This window comes from Cavia porcellus, unplaced genomic scaffold (assembly GCF_034190915.1).
Source record: "Cavia porcellus strain 051 isolate PalLab524CR breed Dunkin Hartley unplaced genomic scaffold, mCavPor4.1 scaffold_13, whole genome shotgun sequence".
In the NCBI taxonomy this organism is placed as follows: domain Eukaryota; kingdom Metazoa; phylum Chordata; class Mammalia; order Rodentia; family Caviidae; genus Cavia; species Cavia porcellus.
The window spans coordinates 9,488,184-9,504,836 of NW_026947496.1; the positions used below are offsets into that span (position 1 = coordinate 9,488,184).

Below are 16,653 nucleotides of genomic sequence, written 5' to 3' on the forward strand. Positions count from 1 at the left end.
GCTGAAAGCTGTGGTTTGAAAGAAGAGGAACTGGAGGGACTCTGGTGTCTGCTTCACAGTGGCGCGAGTCTTAGGGGGTGGTTGAAGAATGCATGTAAAGAATTGGATGAACAATAGTTGCTAATGGTGGCGGTAAAAAGCTCAGAAAGAAAAATTTAAAACATTATTTTGCACAAAAAGTATGCATAAGACAAGGCAGTCATCTCAGAGCTACGAGTAAGACTTGCAATAGGCTACGAGGAAAAAGAAAAATAAGGAGAAAAACTTAAAAAAAAAAATCAGCCCAGGAGAAAAGTGAATCACAGTAGATTTACCTACCCTCGTCATCCTTTAACATTTTCAGCACTCTCAGCTGCAAAACAAACCACCCCTGTCAAAATATTGCTTATAAAACTGCCATTAGGTCTGATGAATTTTCATGATTCTGTCTGAGCTCACTCTGTGTTTTGAAATGCGATATCAGCTACTGACCCTCAGGACGCTAATTGCTTTTTAATATATTCAGTACAGTTACGCATCCAGCTAAGCATTCCTCACCGTGCTGGCCGTGCACTACAGTGAGTTTTATTGCCTGTATCAATACGGGCCAGCGGGAGAGATGGACGCTGTCACGGGGGGCAGGGAGAGGAGTTCTGGGGAGACAGTGCTCAAGCCACTCGGAGCAGATGTAATTTACTGCCTTGTGTACAGTCTCCCTCTCTCTCCCGGGAGGGAATGTAAAACCTGTAAGTGCCCCGCCGTATTGACTACCCAGGGCTGGTACTGCCTGGGACAGGATAAGCAGTTCTGCGATTGGCCCCCTTCCAGCTCATTGTCTTCCTTAGATACCTACACTAGGTCACTCTGGCAAAGACCAATTTCTAGTTAACGGGGCAGAGAGAAGGGATACAGACACAAACACCTATCAACTGTCTCTATACTTATTAAAATATTCCCCATAGAGGAAATCACATTCCTATTCTGTTGACTTGAGCTGGCAAATGAAGAACTTTAATAGCAGAAACAGACTTGTTTGGTGCCATGTAGATTTCGGTTCCATTTCTAGCAGGCATCAGGAAGCCTCTTCTCCGTGTCACCTTTGAATGTTTTATTGACATGTCTACTTCCCCGGGAAAGCATCGCCTTTGGGGTAATGAAGACTGCAGGTTTTATTAAACAATCATGCCAGTAGGAGCACGGCAGGAAGTACCAACGCGGCTTTCAGAACACACAGATTCATTGTGAAATCCGCTCAGAGCGACCTATGTTTAAGGAAAGCCTGAGGGGAGGTTGGACTCTGGCCTCCCTCGCCTGCCTCTCCAGTGCACCAGGCGCTGGCAGCCACTCTTCTGACCACCGAGGGGCCCAGGGCCCTCGGAGGCTAGCTTGGATCACGGAGCAATGTGGACTTCCCCCAGGCTCTCTTCTCCTACCACCTCCCCTCCAGTCTGCCCTCACGCTTCCTGTCCCCCCACCACCACCACCACGCAGCTCCCACTCCAGTCCTGTGTGCCTTCTTGTCCCTTCCCTCAATGCGCACCTTCACCTCTGACCTCATCTGCAGGCAGACTGTCCTCCCTTGTGAAGCCTGTGTCCATTTTCCTCTTCTCCTTAGTTTCCAAGGACTCTCAGCCCTCCTGCACCATCCTTAATTCACTCACTTATCCTACAGGTATTTTGGGGCTTACTAAATATAGTTCAGTGTAGCGTGTCTTGGTTCAGTGTACTGGGGCTCTTGGATCCTCCTCCTTCACTGACCTTGTAGCCCAGCGGGAGGGGGACAGTGAAGCTGAGGTTGTACAGGGTGGAGAGGGACCCAGGCCCTGGGCTTGAGGCTGGGGGGGATGGGGGAGAGATCTGTTTTGATGGCTGAGTGGGTAGAATTTGGATATGCAGACGCCGGGAGGGGATGAATGGAGGTTAGGATGAATGGACGGTCAGGGTCAACAAAAGGGAACGCAGATGGAGTACAGTGGGGAGTACTGCAGGGGGACCCTGGGGGGCCAACTGGGAATCTGCTGGGCCTTTTGTCTCCTCCAGGGCTACTGGATGCACCGAAACCATTAACTGTCTGTCTGTCTGTCTCAGACAAGTAGTAGCAGTGTGGGGGCAGGCGCTACCTACCACCTCTGCGACACTCATGGGACCCAGTGAGCACGAAACTACGCTTCTCCAAGTCTTGCACCACTGATGGCAGCCAAGTAAGCAAATCTGTGCAGGAGCCCCAGAAGGAAGCACAAGCACCTCACACGGGAGTCTCATCTCCTCTGAGCATGTATGCTTCCGAGCTGACTCTGTCCTGGGCTCAGAGACCACCGTGAGAACCACAGGACCCCAGGGGTTTCTGTCACGGAGGACATTCCCCCGAGGAACAAGACACACACCAGGAGTCTGTGGCGTCTGCCAGGCTGGCCAGGCGGCATGGTCATGGAATCTGTTTCCCCGGAAACCGGCAATGACAGCACATACCTAAGACAGTTGTGACTAATCTCTGTGCACCCCTGGTTCCCCTTTTAGCATTTGCTGTGACCCACCGCCCTGGAGACTCTGGGCTCCCCCTCCACCGACCTTGGGTGCTCTCTGTCTTCATTGGGCGCACGCTTGTCAGGTGCCAAGGTCAACTTGGCCCACAGCCCACAAGGCCTGGGCAGTGGGAACCCGGACAGTCCTCACAGCTATCAAAGGTCTGAACACTGGAGAATCCCAAGCTGTGTGTCAGCATTTATTTCTGTGAGCCTGGAGAAGCATTCAAAACCATTTACGAGATGACTGCTGCTGCTGCTGGCATTAACGCTTGGGCAGTAGGCGCCAACTTCCCGGAAGGGACACTGTTTCCTTCCTGGTTGTGACATCCCTGACCTGATGGCTGCAATCTCTGTCCTCACGGGCAGACAGCTCTTTGGGAGATCTGGGCATTGGCCCTCGCTGAGACACCATGTGTCGGGCCTTAGGGATGCCTCTCAGGCTCTGGAAATGTCAGATTGCAGACTACAGTGAGCTGGTGTGGGGTCCGCCTCTCAGCGCTGCCTGAGCAGAGCTGGTGTGGACAGGAGAGCCGGGCAGCCTCCCTGCCAGCCTCCCCGCCACTGTGCTTTCCGCTCCATGTGAGCCTGGCACTCGTAACGGGGAGCTCCCTGAAGCGCCCCTCCTCTGCCTGGCTTGCCTCTGAGACCGAGTCTGTCCACAGCAGCAATTCTAGAATGCACTTCCCTACCAGAGGCTCCCGCCAACAAACAGGTTCTTTCCTCTTGGCAAAATTAGATTCAAGGATTTTTTTCTGTACTTCTGAAGGAAACCATCAAGACGGAAGGGAATAGGACTGTTAAGCGGTAATAACACCAGAAGGAAGAAGGAACCGACAAGGGCTCCTGGGGGGAGACAGGGAGTGTTCCTGTCCGATGTGATAGAGCCTGGGGGGTGAATAAGCAGCTGGTGATGGGTGATGATTCGCACACAGGGTAGGGGAACGCTGACTCCAACTTGGGAGGTGAGAAATGAAGTGGAGAGAGGCTGAGTCCAAAAGGTGTTTAGGAAGAAGAATGTATAAGGAATAGGATAAACCTGAGTAAACATATCCAAGATTTAAAGGTGATTTTAAAACAAAGCTTCTAAAAATATTTTTTAAAATTAGGTTTGATGCCTGTTAAGTGGAAAGTGCTTTGCAGAAAAGAACCCTGTTTAAAGATGATCTATGAGCTCTCAGGAGCATGAAACGCTGGCTGAGAAAGTGCCGAGTGTGTGTCTCCGAGCCAAGGGTGAAATCTGTATCTTGAGTGTGCCCTGGAGCGCCGTCAACGCCAGGCAGCCCTGTGAGGTATAGCATGCGCAGGGCTGGGGGGAGAGGGCTGGGAGGAGAGGCGGGGAGGGGAGAGGAGGGAGGGACAACAACTTCTACTCGGCTTTGTGAAAGAGAGGGGCCTGGGGGTTACAGTGCTGCCATTTTCCTCTCCCCAAACACTAAATCCCTCCCCCAGTCCTCCTCTCGTTTGGCATCCACTTGCACACAAGCTGAAGAGCTAAACCTTGGGAATCGGTGCTTACGGAGAAAGTGGTGCAGTTCAAAGTGGAGTCATTGGAGCTGGATTACTGATGAGGACCAGCCCGCCCCTGTTCCCAGGAGAGCTTCAAAGGTTCCTGCAGCTTTATTCACAGGGAAGATGAATCAAGTGCAGAGGTTTCCTGGCATCAGGGATCTTAGGGGAGCGCTGAGTTAAATCTCGGTGAGGGGGAGAGAAAGAGTGACTATGAGGTTGGATGGGAATGAGTAAGTGCGTGTCAGAGTGGGGAGAGGAGGAAAAGGGAAGGTCAGAGGGAGGGAGCAGGGACAGAGGGGAGGAAGGGAGGGTGGGACGTGACAGGGGAGTCGGGTATGGGATTCTAAGTGATATCTGTTCCAAGACATAATTAACAGAAAGCTGGGGCCTAAGCTGGCGCAGTGCTGACACAGGGGCAAATGCAGCAGGTGGAGCACATTCTGGGAATATTTAGACGACAGTTTCAAACCAGGAGGAATTCACCAACAAACAGGAGCCTGAGGCACCTCTGCCGGCCAGCTGTGGTTTCTGATGTAGTTCGCAGGTCCTGTATAAGGCTTTCCATAAAGAACTGCTTCACACACGGTAATGAGGAGCCCGTAAGCAGAACCCTGCCGGGGCTGGGGACACAGCTCAGGGGCCGGCTCGTGCTCTTGCAAGCGCGAGGTGCTGAGTTCAATCCCCACCAGAGTAGCACACTGCGGGGAACGTGGACTTTGGATGTACCCACGACAGTGTTCTAGACAGCCGAGGGCCCAGCAATGACCTCACCCATGAATCAAACACCTCCTGACACTTTCCAGAAGCCGGCTGTTCAGACACTGGATGGATGTTACAGTTGGGGTTTTAACAGCCCCACAGATGCTATGTGCTGAAGGCCTGACTCCTACCTGTCAGGACACAGAGAGAGGGTGGAACCTAATCAAAGGAAGCGTGTGGTGTGGCCTTGAACGGGATGCTGGGTCCCCAACCTTTCCTCTCCCTCTCTTTCTGCTTCCTGGGGGCCATGAGGTGAGCAGTTTCCTTTGCCACATGCTGCCACCATGATGTCCTGCCCTATCCGAGGTCCCAAGGTAGTGGGGCTAAGTGGCCATGGACAGAAACCCTGAAACAGTTTGCTAAATAAAACCTTTCTTCCTTATAACTTGACCTTCTCAGATATCTTGTCATGGTGACAGAAATCCGACCGATAGAGTAGACTTCATATATACAAAGGCCTGTGACACTGGACTGTACTTTAGGAGCTTCTTATTTGCTCCTATAAAACCCTGCACACCCGAAATGTGGGAGACAACTCCAGTGACTCCCTTTGGATCCAAAACAATTGCTGTGATTTTGAATATTTGGAGACTCATTTCCTTATACCGATATGTGAAAGGCTAGCTAGGATATTTCCTTGTCTTCAGTTGGCTCCTAGTTTTGCAAATAAGGCTAGCTGAGATGCTAATATGCAAAATCTATAGCCATTAGACAGTCCTGTTTCCTCACCTGGTGCTTTCCTGCATACAGGATTGAGCTGGTGAGATGTTAGAGCAAACAGCTCCGGGAATGTCACCTGGGTATGAGCCTCAAGATAAGAGGCTCTGACTCCCCAGGGCACAAGAGTTTGCATATCAGAAACCAAAGCATAGCCCCCAAAACAATTGCACTGTTACCTTAATTGGGTTATGTAAATTGATCCTTTTGCATATCTTTATTTCTGTAAATTACAGAGATGCCATTCTTTTTTTTTTTTTGACTTTTTCCTTTTTATCAGTACCGGGGATTGAACTCATGACTGCCTGCTTGCAAGGCAGGCGCTTATGCCACTGAGCTAAATCCCCAGGCCCAGAGATGCCATCCTTGCACCTGGCCAGCCAGCTCAAGTTACTCAGTAAACCGTGACATCCTGACTATCACTCATCCCTGAGCGACCCCCTTTGTTTCACAAGATAATAAATGCTGGGAAAGGCCTAGGAACGAGGTCTTTGTCCACATATCCTCACAAAGATTGTACTTAGGACCCCTTGGCTGCCCTTAACTTGGCATACACCTTTGTGTTTTTACTCTCGTGGACTGCACTGGTGGTGGTAGATTGGAATTGACTGGCTGGGATTCCAATAACGTCTCAAAGGGATTACAAATATAACTTTTTGGATTGTGAGGTAGACTAAAAAGAAAATTACAATGCTTGGATGACTAAACTCGATTTTGGGGTTTACAATACCGAAACACATGGCTTTTGTGTTTATTATCGGAGCTGAGGATGAACAAGGCCCTCACACATGCTGAACATCACTCTCCTCCCAAGCAAGCTGAACCCCAGGGGGCACTAACATCCTTCTTGCAAGTCCTGGGTCACACTGAGTCATAGAGAAATGGCACACAAGCTGTCCTCTTGCACAGAACAAAGCCACAGTGAATTTGCAAATCAGTCAGGGGCTGCGCTGTAAGCTCCAAGGCTTACGACACTGACCACAGCTCACATCCAGCTCACACTCCTGGCCTGTGGGGGCCACCTGGGGCTCTGCTCATTGCTGACACTAGGGGTGCAGCTGTCTTCCCCAAGCCACTGGCTGATGTGCAAGGCGCCCGGGGGTCTCACACAGGAAATTAACGCTCCAGGTCACAAGGGAAGGGTCTTCCCATACTGTACCCCTGGGCCAGAATTAGTCACATGGACCTAGCCATCTCAGAGGAAATGCTGGAAAAATTCTGTCACCTGGAGCATTAAAAATCACTTCCATCACATCACAGTGACAGCCTGGATACCATTTTCGTGAGCCCTGCGCCCTCGGGGAAGGGGCTCAGGTTCTCCAGTCCTCTCCCTGCATCTCCTTAACAGGGCCCAACAGTGAAGTCCCTGGACTCCAGGCACAGTACTGGCTCTGCCCACAGCACCCCTCTGCAGGAACTGAGGGAGACCCCATTTCAGGGGTTACCCCAGCCATGGGCCACACACATGTAGCAGAGCAATATGTGGCTTTCTCCACTGTATACTCAACTTTTCCCAGGGACCTCACACTGAAAGCTTCTGTCTATTCTGCCAACCACTGGACAAGATCAAGCGCAAGATAGCAGAGCCGGGCTGAGTCACCTCATCGAGGGGTCCCAGCGGCTTCAGTAAAAACACCCAAGCTAAGTATCAGCACCATGAGGTGATGACGTGTTGGTGATGAAGGCACAGTCAGGCACGATGCGCTGAGAACCCTGGTTCTACACTGCCTGGCTCAGGGAGCCCCCTGCAGCACCCTCCACCCCCTGCACTGCGAGACAGGGACAGTCACAGCACCGTGCCATCAGGTCACAGGAGAGCACAAAGGAGCAAGCACCATGCCTGGCAGTGCACAGCAAACTACTGGCTATGGTTCTTTTTCTTATAATCATCTTTAAAACTTTTATTAGTACATATTTGCGGTGCATAAGTATCACACATTGTGGGGCGGTGGTACACACCCATAGCACATCTTAATCCTTTTAACGTCCTCCCTCCAGCTGAAGATCTCCCTCTTATTTGTAAAGCTATCAACCTCCAGCTTCTATTTTTCACTTTGCTCTTTAATTTATTTATGCTTTGGGTTTCACATATAAGAAGAAACCATGCAATATTGGCACTTGTGTGTTTGATTTCTTTCACTGAACATTATGGTGGATCCATTTTCCTATGCAGGACTCGTTTGTCTCTTTCTGACAGAGTAATACTCCACCATGCATAAATACCACACTTCTCTATTCACTCATCTGCTGAGGAACGTGCGGGCCACTCCTAAGACTTAGCTCACAGGAGCGGTGCTGCTGTGAACACGGGCACACATATACCTGGGTAACAGGACATCTGCAGCTCTGAAGGAAAGATCCGTAGGCGGGAACTAGCTGGGTTGAATGGAATTTCCAGTTTTGGTTTTTAGAGGAATCTTCACGCTGCTCTCACAGGGGCTGTACTGCATCCTCAGCAATACTGCAGAAGCGTCCCCTCCCCTGCAGCCTCCAGGCATTTGTCCTTATTTCATTTTTGGTGATAGCCACTCTTTCTAGAGTAAGAAGAAACCTCAGAATTGTTTTAATTTGGATTTGGCCAGTAGGACTGTATATTTTTTCATGTATTTATTAGCTATCTGTACTTCTTCTGAGAAGTGTCTACTCAAGATGTCCATTTTGGGATTGGATTTTTAAATTGAGGGGGGTCTAATCTTTTGAGTTCTTTGTATATTCTAGATGTTAGTCCTCCATCTGAAGAACAGCTGGCACTTTTTTTCCCATTCTGTAGGCTGTTCCTTCATTCTGTTGGCTGTTTGCTGTGCAGCCTTTTAATTTGATGCAATCCCATTTATTGATCCTGGATGTTATTTCTTGTGCAACTGGGGTTCTGCTGAGTGATCCTTGTCTGTGCCTGTATCACCACTGAAGTCCGTCAGCCACGCTCCTCTCAAACAACTTGCTACCACAAGGAGGAAGTCACATCCCTCCCAATTCCACAAGACAGGTGTGTGCATCCCAGTTAGATAACGAGAAGACCAGATTCCCATCTGTCCTCATCTGTCTCATGTCCGAGCTCTTTGCCTGTGTCATTATACCTATGCGTTCGGCACTGTGAACACACGGTGGAACTTAACAGAAGGAAATGACTCGGTCAAGGTCGCTTCTCTTCTACATGCAGAACGCTTCAAAGGTGCTGCTCTGCTCAATCCAACATGAAACTCAAGTGTTTTCCCCAAGGAGATCTCCTGTTTGGTCAACACAGTGACAGAGTTGAGTTATCGACTTTCAGAACTTGCCAGCCAGGCTCAAGCCTCAGATACGGACATGTACCCACTGCTCCGAGCTGGAGAATGAAGTCTGTGTGACTTGCATTGTTTTGTACTGTGAATTAAGTATTCGTGCACTGGTAGAGCATGCAGTTGTGAAGAGACTCCACGGTGACTGTGCAAGGCAATCGCTTCTCTAGAATTCAGAATTTCCTGTTGTGTATCTGCTCTACAATGCTAGGCTTTAACACGTTCCCACGGGCTTGACCCACCGGTGGTGCATGCACAACTGTGCCATGGAGCACTTACACCACTGATGGTACAAACCGACTGAATCGCTTTATCACTGCTCTTTTTACTAATAAAATTAACAGAAAAGCTGATGGATGGGACCGTTATGCATGTACCATTCAAGTTGCCTGGCAGAAACACATATGAACTACAGCCCTGTATTGAATGTGTCAAAGCAATACATTAACTGTAAATGAATACTGTTGTCTTAAGCCAGCCATGGAGGCACACGTGTAATCCCAGCTACTCTGGAAGACTGAGGCAGAAGACCACCAGAACTCTGGGGTGGGAGGCCAGCGCAGACAGTGTGGTAAGATCCTGTCTCAAGAAAACAAATAAATAAAAATGAAACAAAACGCTCTTAACTCTTCAAAAGCATAGATAGATATGCGCATACTATGATGGTCCATATTATGAACACCTTGTAAGTATAAATATATCAATGGGAAAATTGCTTTAAAACACAGCTTCCAGGAGGCACGAACAGAAATGAAGATCCTTAATGCTGCAAAGAAAGCACAACTCAGAACAGGGCAGTGTCTACTGCCCTATCACCCACTAGTTCAAACTTGAATCTTAATTACTAAATAATGACCACATTTGTGTTTTGTTTTTACCACTTGTTGCGGTTGTTTTAAATCAGCAAACACTGTTATTCACTAATGCTTATGATAAGTGAGAGCAGAACCTCAAAGAAAGTCCCCAAACCTACAATCCAACACTTTCACTTCTGGGCCTCTACCCCGAGAACTGGCAGCGGGAATTGGAAGAGATACCTGCATCCCCACATTCATAGCAGCATCCTTCACAGTCGCTGAAACGTGGAAGCCATCCAGGGGTGACAGGGTGAGCAAGACATGCTATTTCCGTTCAGTGGGGTGACTCAGCCGTAACAAGGGAGGGGATTCTGACAGGTGGCACCACCAGGTACCCCGCAGGGTGAAACAAGCGAGTCACAAAGGACGGGTGTGGTAGGGTTCCACGCGCACAGCTCCTCAGAGGCGTGAGAGTCACCAAAATACCAAGCAGAAGCATGGTGGCCAGGGCCAAGGGAGGGCGAGTACCGACGGGGTTCAGAGCTCCCCACTTTACCGCAGAGCTCTGGAGGTGGGGGCAGGGCTGCGGCTCAGCCAATGTGAGTGGTCCTGGACTCCTCGAAAAGGGTTAAAACGGTCAATTTTATAGACTGTGAGTTTTCCACAATCAAATTGAAATGTTCCAGAATCTAGATGCTTTCTGGGGTGGGAGTCGCAGATTCAGAACTAACAAGGCATAGATTCACCTCTTCCCGCCATCAGACCCATCACATCGGTCCCTTAAAATCTGTGGGCTTCCTGAAGTCCTCCAAGGCCACAGTGTGCTGAGCCGAGCGTCAGCCCTGCCTGACAAAGGGCCAGGCAGTCCCTGCCCACTTGCTATGGGCCAGCACTCGGGCCTGCAGCTGGCCCCCACGAGAAACAAAAGCTCCCTGTCCTCAGCATCGACTGCATTCCGCAGCCTCGGTTGCCGGGATGAGACATGTCCTCGAGCTGGAATGCTTCAAGGGGAAATTCGGTCAACTTAGTTTTTTCAGCTCATCTTCTGACAAAGAGCAGCCACAGAATAACCCAGGAGGCTGCCAAGACCAGTAAGGGCCTCAGCTCTGAACTGCGTGGACGCCGCCAGATGCAATGCCTCCACGACGCGGGCCTCGGGTCCCCTCCACACACTTGCCTCTGCTGGTCTGCAAATAAGAGCTATCACTGACTTCTCAAAGCAAACGCTTTTCCACGCATGTGCCAAGTCTTTAATTGCCTGGAAAGACAGGTGTATTAAATGACTCGGCTTGAGGTTAGCTACATGCAGCCCTGGAAGCTCCCTCAGCTCTGACAGCAAAGCATCTGGAGTTCAGAAACCCAAGACAGGAAAGGTGAGAGGCAGAAAGGAGGGGTGCAGGTGCGGGTGGTGCAAGCAGGGACCTGGGAAGGCGGGCAAGTGAAGCTCGCTGTTCCACACACACTGCGCTAAGCCAGCGGCACTGCGACCTCCCCTTCTCTGTCATCTCCAGAAGTTTCCCAGTTTGGAACGAGAGGGAGGGGCTCCCTAAAGCTGCCACCCAGAGGCTCCTGGCTCTTCCAAGGCAGCCTTGTCCTCCATGCCACAGAGGCGGCTGGCACCGCCTGGTCACAGCTGTCCTGCGCTGTGTGCTGGGGGCTCTGAGGCCTCTTGTTCCACTGCAGCAATGCCAGGCATTGTAGGGGACAGCCACAGGCTCAGAGTGGCCTTTGATGACCAATGCTCTTGTTTTATAGATGAAGACAGTGAGATCAAGACCGCTGCGGCCCTGACCATGGGCTACCCAGCCTGCTGGTGTGCAGGAATCGGTGTAGAGGTTTTCCATCTGGGCCACCTTCTTCTCCCTCCAGGGTGCCATTGGAGGGTGCTGGGAGAGTCTGACGCTCGGCCACTGGCCTGGGCCCAGGCCCCTTATGCTTAGGAAAGGAGCTGCTTCCCACACAGGCAGGCACCCAAGGGTGTAGGCCGGCCTCTGTCTCATAATTCCCATTAAAATGACAAAAGTACAACTCGGTCCTAAGCTTCCTCCCCAAATCCACCCGAGGTATTCTGCAAAGTGCCAGCCTTCGTAACCTGTCCTTACAAGTGACAAGGCCACGAAAGACGGAAAGATGGAGGGTCTCTCACAAATTGGGGGAGATTACGGAGATCTGACAACCAGTTGCAATCAAGGGTCCCAGGACAGAAAAAGGACAGACAAGGAAAAGCGGGGGAATGACAAACAAAGCCCTGTGGTCTGGTTAGTAACGCGGTTTCTTAGCTTTGGTCAGCACACCATGACTGCATAAAATACCCACACTAGGGAATGCTGGGCGGACAAGGGGTGTGTGGAAATTCTCTGTGTTACTTTCGCTAGTCTTCTGGAAATTGAAACTAATTTCAAAATAAAATGTGATTAAAAAGTAAATATAGGCCAGACACAGTGGCACATGCCTGCTACACTAGCACTCTGGAGGTCAGACAGGAGAATTGTGAGTTTGAGGCCAGCCTGAAATACACAGTGAGACCCTGTCTCAAGAAACAAAAAACAAACAAAAAAATGTTTAAGGGTATTTGCCTTGCACTCAAAGATTTGCAGAAACTCAGGAACTGTCAGCATCCTTGACTACACTCTCTCAGGATGACAGGAGAGAAGGGCTGAGGGGCAGGTTGCAGGCAGAGAGTCCGGGCTACAGCGGTTCTTTTAGAGGAATTCCCACTGCCCAAAAGAAAAACTCAACACGGCACCTCTGAGCAAACCTTCCTTACCAATTGCCCTAAAATCAAATCAGAGCTGGGTGCCTCCTGTCTGAGCAGACACATCGCTTTTCCAGCTCTCAACGTTGCTTCATTTTGTACGTGATCAAAACGGTTGACTGTCCTGGAAGCAGGGAGAGGACAACGCCTCCCCAGAAACAAAGAAAGGGATTCATTCAGCAAACGAAATGGAATCACCCAATATGCGGATTTGGAATTCGGGGAGTGGGAATCAATAGGATGATGCGAGTGCTGCCATCAGGAGCGCCCCACATATCCCCACCGATCTGTGTGCAGAGTGCAGCCATGCGGGGACCATTCTCAAACACAGAACCACCGCGTGCACCGAGAGGAAGATGGATGCCTCCGTGCACGGTGGCAGGAATGTGAAATGTTGCCAATGGGATAAAAAACTGAACCCGGGGCAGCAGTTCCCGGGTGACCCAGCAACCCAGCTTCTGAGTCTGTACCCAAAAGCATCAAAAGCAACAGCCGAGAAAGGTTTTACACTCGTGTTATCAGGTCAGCTAACATGAGGAAGCAACCCCAGCATCCTGGGAGGAGAGAGTGGACAGATGAGTGGATCTTCAGGTGCAGGGCCAGCTCAAGAGCACTACAGCCAGTGAACCCCATCAGTCTGGAAAGGACGAAAGCGACAGGAGGGCGCTTCTGTGAGACACCTGGGGCCGTGGCAGCATTCCCGGAGATAATGAATGAATGCTGGCTGTTGGCGGCCGAGGGGCACAGTTGTTTAATGGGTCTGAAATGCTGTCTGGATGGGTGGTGGTGACGGCTGTCCACCCCTGGGGACATACTTCCCTCTGCTGCAGGGCAGCTTCAAAAACTGGTTATGAGGGGCTGGGGATTTAGCTCAGCGGCGTAAGAACCTGCCTTGCAAGCAGGCCGTTGTGAGTTCGATCCCTGGTACCAATTGAAAAAAAAAAAGAAAAACAAAAACAAAACTGGTTATGTGGGTCAATTGTGTGTGTTTTCTGGCACAGTTTAAGACCTAAGTATATGCAGAGAACTAGAGGAGGAGGCTGTGGGTGAGCAGGGAAGTCCTCTGAGCTGGGGAGCAGGGAGCAGGAGGGCGTCAGGGTCCTGTGAGAGCCCCTGAGCCTCCCATTTCTGCACATGTCTCACGGCCTCACATCACCACCTTCAGCCTCTTTCTTGCAAGCACCTCTTCCTCCTGCCCCACACAGGTCTGAGCTAGGGGGAGGCGTTAACTCGCACAGCTGGTCTAGAGCCCATGCAGTGGACAGAACAGATTGAGGAGGTGGCCCTTCCAGACTCAGCAAAGAACCACGACCCACACTGCAAAACAGAGCATAAGAAAGGGAGCTGGGGTTTGTAGGCCCACTTGCAGCCAGACTTGAGAGTCACAAGCGCCACAGCAAAGCTGTCTTGGACCACGGTCTTGCTGGGACCAAAGATGTGCTCTCCTTTTTCTTATCTCTTTGCTGAGCTGATATGTCCATCCTCGAAAAATTATGCAGCCTCAAAAAGTAATAACGTCCAAGTCTAGGCTAAAATACCAAAGTGATAACACTACGCTGTGTTTCAAAAACAGGCCCTGATTTTGGATGAAATGAGCAGACTTCCGGCTCAGCATGACCGGGCCGGCTGCCACCATCTGTCCGTTTCTCTCTAATAGCAACCAGCTGTCAGCACAGCCTGGGAGGAAGGAGCTTTCTCCACCATCTCTGGGACTCACAAAACCTCACATCCCATTGCACTGTGGGGCAAAGACATCAGGGGGGAAAAAGGCAGGATTATTTTAAAAGACACCAGTCTTGAAGGATGCAGCAAGATCAATGCACACCCCGCATCCCTCTTCCTGTCTGACACCTGCTTTCGCTTTCTCCCTTTCCAGGGCCCAGTCGAGTCCTAGTCCAGGCCTAACATGTACGGGACAGGAATGCTTCCCCATCTGCCGTGATCTTCTAAGTCCCCAGGGCTGGAGCAGAGATGATGCTCCACGGGGCCTGGAGTTCTGCGTGTGCTCAAGGATCACCTGCAAGTGGACGTGTCATCTATGGAAGAACGTGGCCCAGGGATGAGCTGCTTTGGGGACCCGTCATTCTCAGTCTGGAAAGCTGGATGGCGCTCAGCCCAATGTGCATGAGTTGAACATGAGCGAGACTATGAAACGAGTCCAATTCTGTTTCTTTGGTACATGAAAGTTAGCTTTAGAGGAACTCAGGCCTAACTGTCCTGCTCCCAAGCTGCCAAGCCACCAGCTTGCAGCACACACCAGGAGTCTACCGCTGAGGCTGGCGTCTGCCGTCCCTGAAAGCTCACCAACAGTAGGAGCGACCGGGACAACGGCGGCTGATGACAGCTCCACACTTTCAGGGAATGCAGAGGACACTCTCCGACTCTTTACATTGACCAAACGCTTCTCACACCCACCGAAGCAGCCCTGGCAAGACTCCGCTCAGCCTCCAGTGATGTTAGTCATGCATCAATCTCCCTTGGGCTGGGGGTGTAGCTTGGTGCTGCAGTGCTTGCCTGGCTTGTGAAAGGCGCTGGATTTGATCCCCAGCAACACACACACACACACACACACACACACACACTTCTGTTGTACACCTACTGGAAGCACAGAGCCCAAAGCCTAGCTGTGCCCTTCCTCTCAGCAATTCAATGATATAATCATGAAAATAACAGCAGCGATGCTGGGGGAATGAAATGAAGGACAGCCTAGGGTATCATGGCCACCCACCCTTCCTCCTCACACCGCCCTCTGTGCCATGCGACGTGCACACATACGTTTTCACCAAGTCACCGAGCCTCATTCTGACTGATATCAATTCATCAGCCGATGGCTGTAGGGTTGAGCAAGCAGTTTGCAATCCGATCATACTGGCATCCAGCCCATCCCTCTGGGTCACATGGCTTCTAGGAGATGTTTTAGCATATTGCCTCTATATCTGACAACATCAGCTGTCTGGTTTCTTCACTGTTAATACAGCATGATCGTATGATACGCCAGCACAGAAAGAATGGGAAAATCGAGCTCCCTTTCAGGCCTCACCCTGGTAAGCACAGGTATATCCATTCTGCAATGCTGCCACACAGATGTCCACCATGTCCCATGAAATCTTTACCCAACCAGCACATCTGTGGCCATTTCACGCCTGGGACAAATCTAAGGGCTGGTGATAAGGTGTAGAACAACACCTACAAGCTCCCTGCTGCGTGGTATTTTCTCTGGAGTGGGTGGGGGCCCGTGTGGAGACACAAACACGCAGATAAAGGCAGAGTGGGTCTAAAGAAGTGAGACTAGATGGTCTGACAGAGCCCCACAGGTGTCATCTGAGCAGAGATTGCAGGGACACGATGTGGCCGGGTCTGCAGAGATTGGGATGGGCAATGAGGCAGAAACGAGGTGGGAACCAATGATCTGAGAACAGGGGAGCCCAGGGTTCTTTCTGGCTAAGGCCTGCTGTGGGTCAGCTGGGCCTGGCCCTGCAGGATTGCACGGACCACAGCCAGGAGTCTGGAAAACGCACAATGAGAGCTGAAGGGCGACTGGGCGAAGACCACTGGCTGGCTCCAGGGACCACCTTCCCTTCCTCTTGCAGGCTCCCAGCTCAAAGTGAAGCCACACCCATTGGCAACGTCACTGCCAGGCACAGGCAGGTTCCTGGTCCTGCAGTGGGATGCAGGGGTGGGGCCCAGGACAGGGGAAGGAAGGCTCCTTCCTCCTTGTCTTCCTCCTCCTCCTGACACCCTGCTGGTTATGATGCGTGCACAGGGCTGGATGCCTGCTGCAGTTCAGGACAACTGTTGCGTAGCCTGGGCTGACTGTGTTGATGGTAGAAATCAACTCCCCTTTGTTGCAATCTCTGTTGTTCTGGTCATCAGTGTTCACCAAGAAAGCTGTGGCTTCCAGAGCACAGAGGGCTTAAAGGAGGAGAGAATTAGGTCTGATAAGATAAATGAGCAAACCACTCTGATTAGTTATCTGGCAGAGAAATGCAAAGGCTTTACCTTGAGTTTGTCAAAGGCGGGGAGATCAAGGGATCTCCAGTGATCTGGAGTCTTCCAGTGATCGCATCTTCCAATGATCTGGAAGAACTCCTGAGACCACTTGCCGGTTGAGGGGTGGGGAGAAGAAAGGGAGACTCCCCCACACTGCTTCCTCGAGCCACTGCATGGTCACTGGTTCTAGCTACTGAAATCAGAAGGAACAGCTCTGGGATGTGGGAGGAAGGAGGCTTCTATTTTGGCCTGACTCAATCTGAAATGCCCATTGGACAGTCAAGCGGAACGGGCACCAGGCAGTGGAACAGGGGAGTCTGGAATCAGCAGAGACGTCTCTGGTG

The 16,653-nt window shown here is 50.9% G+C and overlaps 1 protein-coding gene and 1 long non-coding RNA gene across 4 annotated transcripts in view; both read right to left on the minus strand.

The window, feature by feature from the left end:
• Slc22a23 (solute carrier family 22 member 23) overlaps window positions 1-16,653 on the minus strand; it is a 154,304-nt gene that overhangs the window by 88,180 nt on the left and 49,471 nt on the right. The gene's annotated exons all lie outside the window — the stretch shown is intronic.
• On the minus strand, window positions 8,063-16,567 carry LOC134478474 (uncharacterized). The gene is made up of 2 exons (XR_010051096.1): window positions 9,805-16,567; window positions 8,063-9,346 (listed from the first exon to the last, which is right to left on the minus strand). It is a non-coding gene; the product is annotated as an uncharacterized LOC134478474 (long non-coding RNA).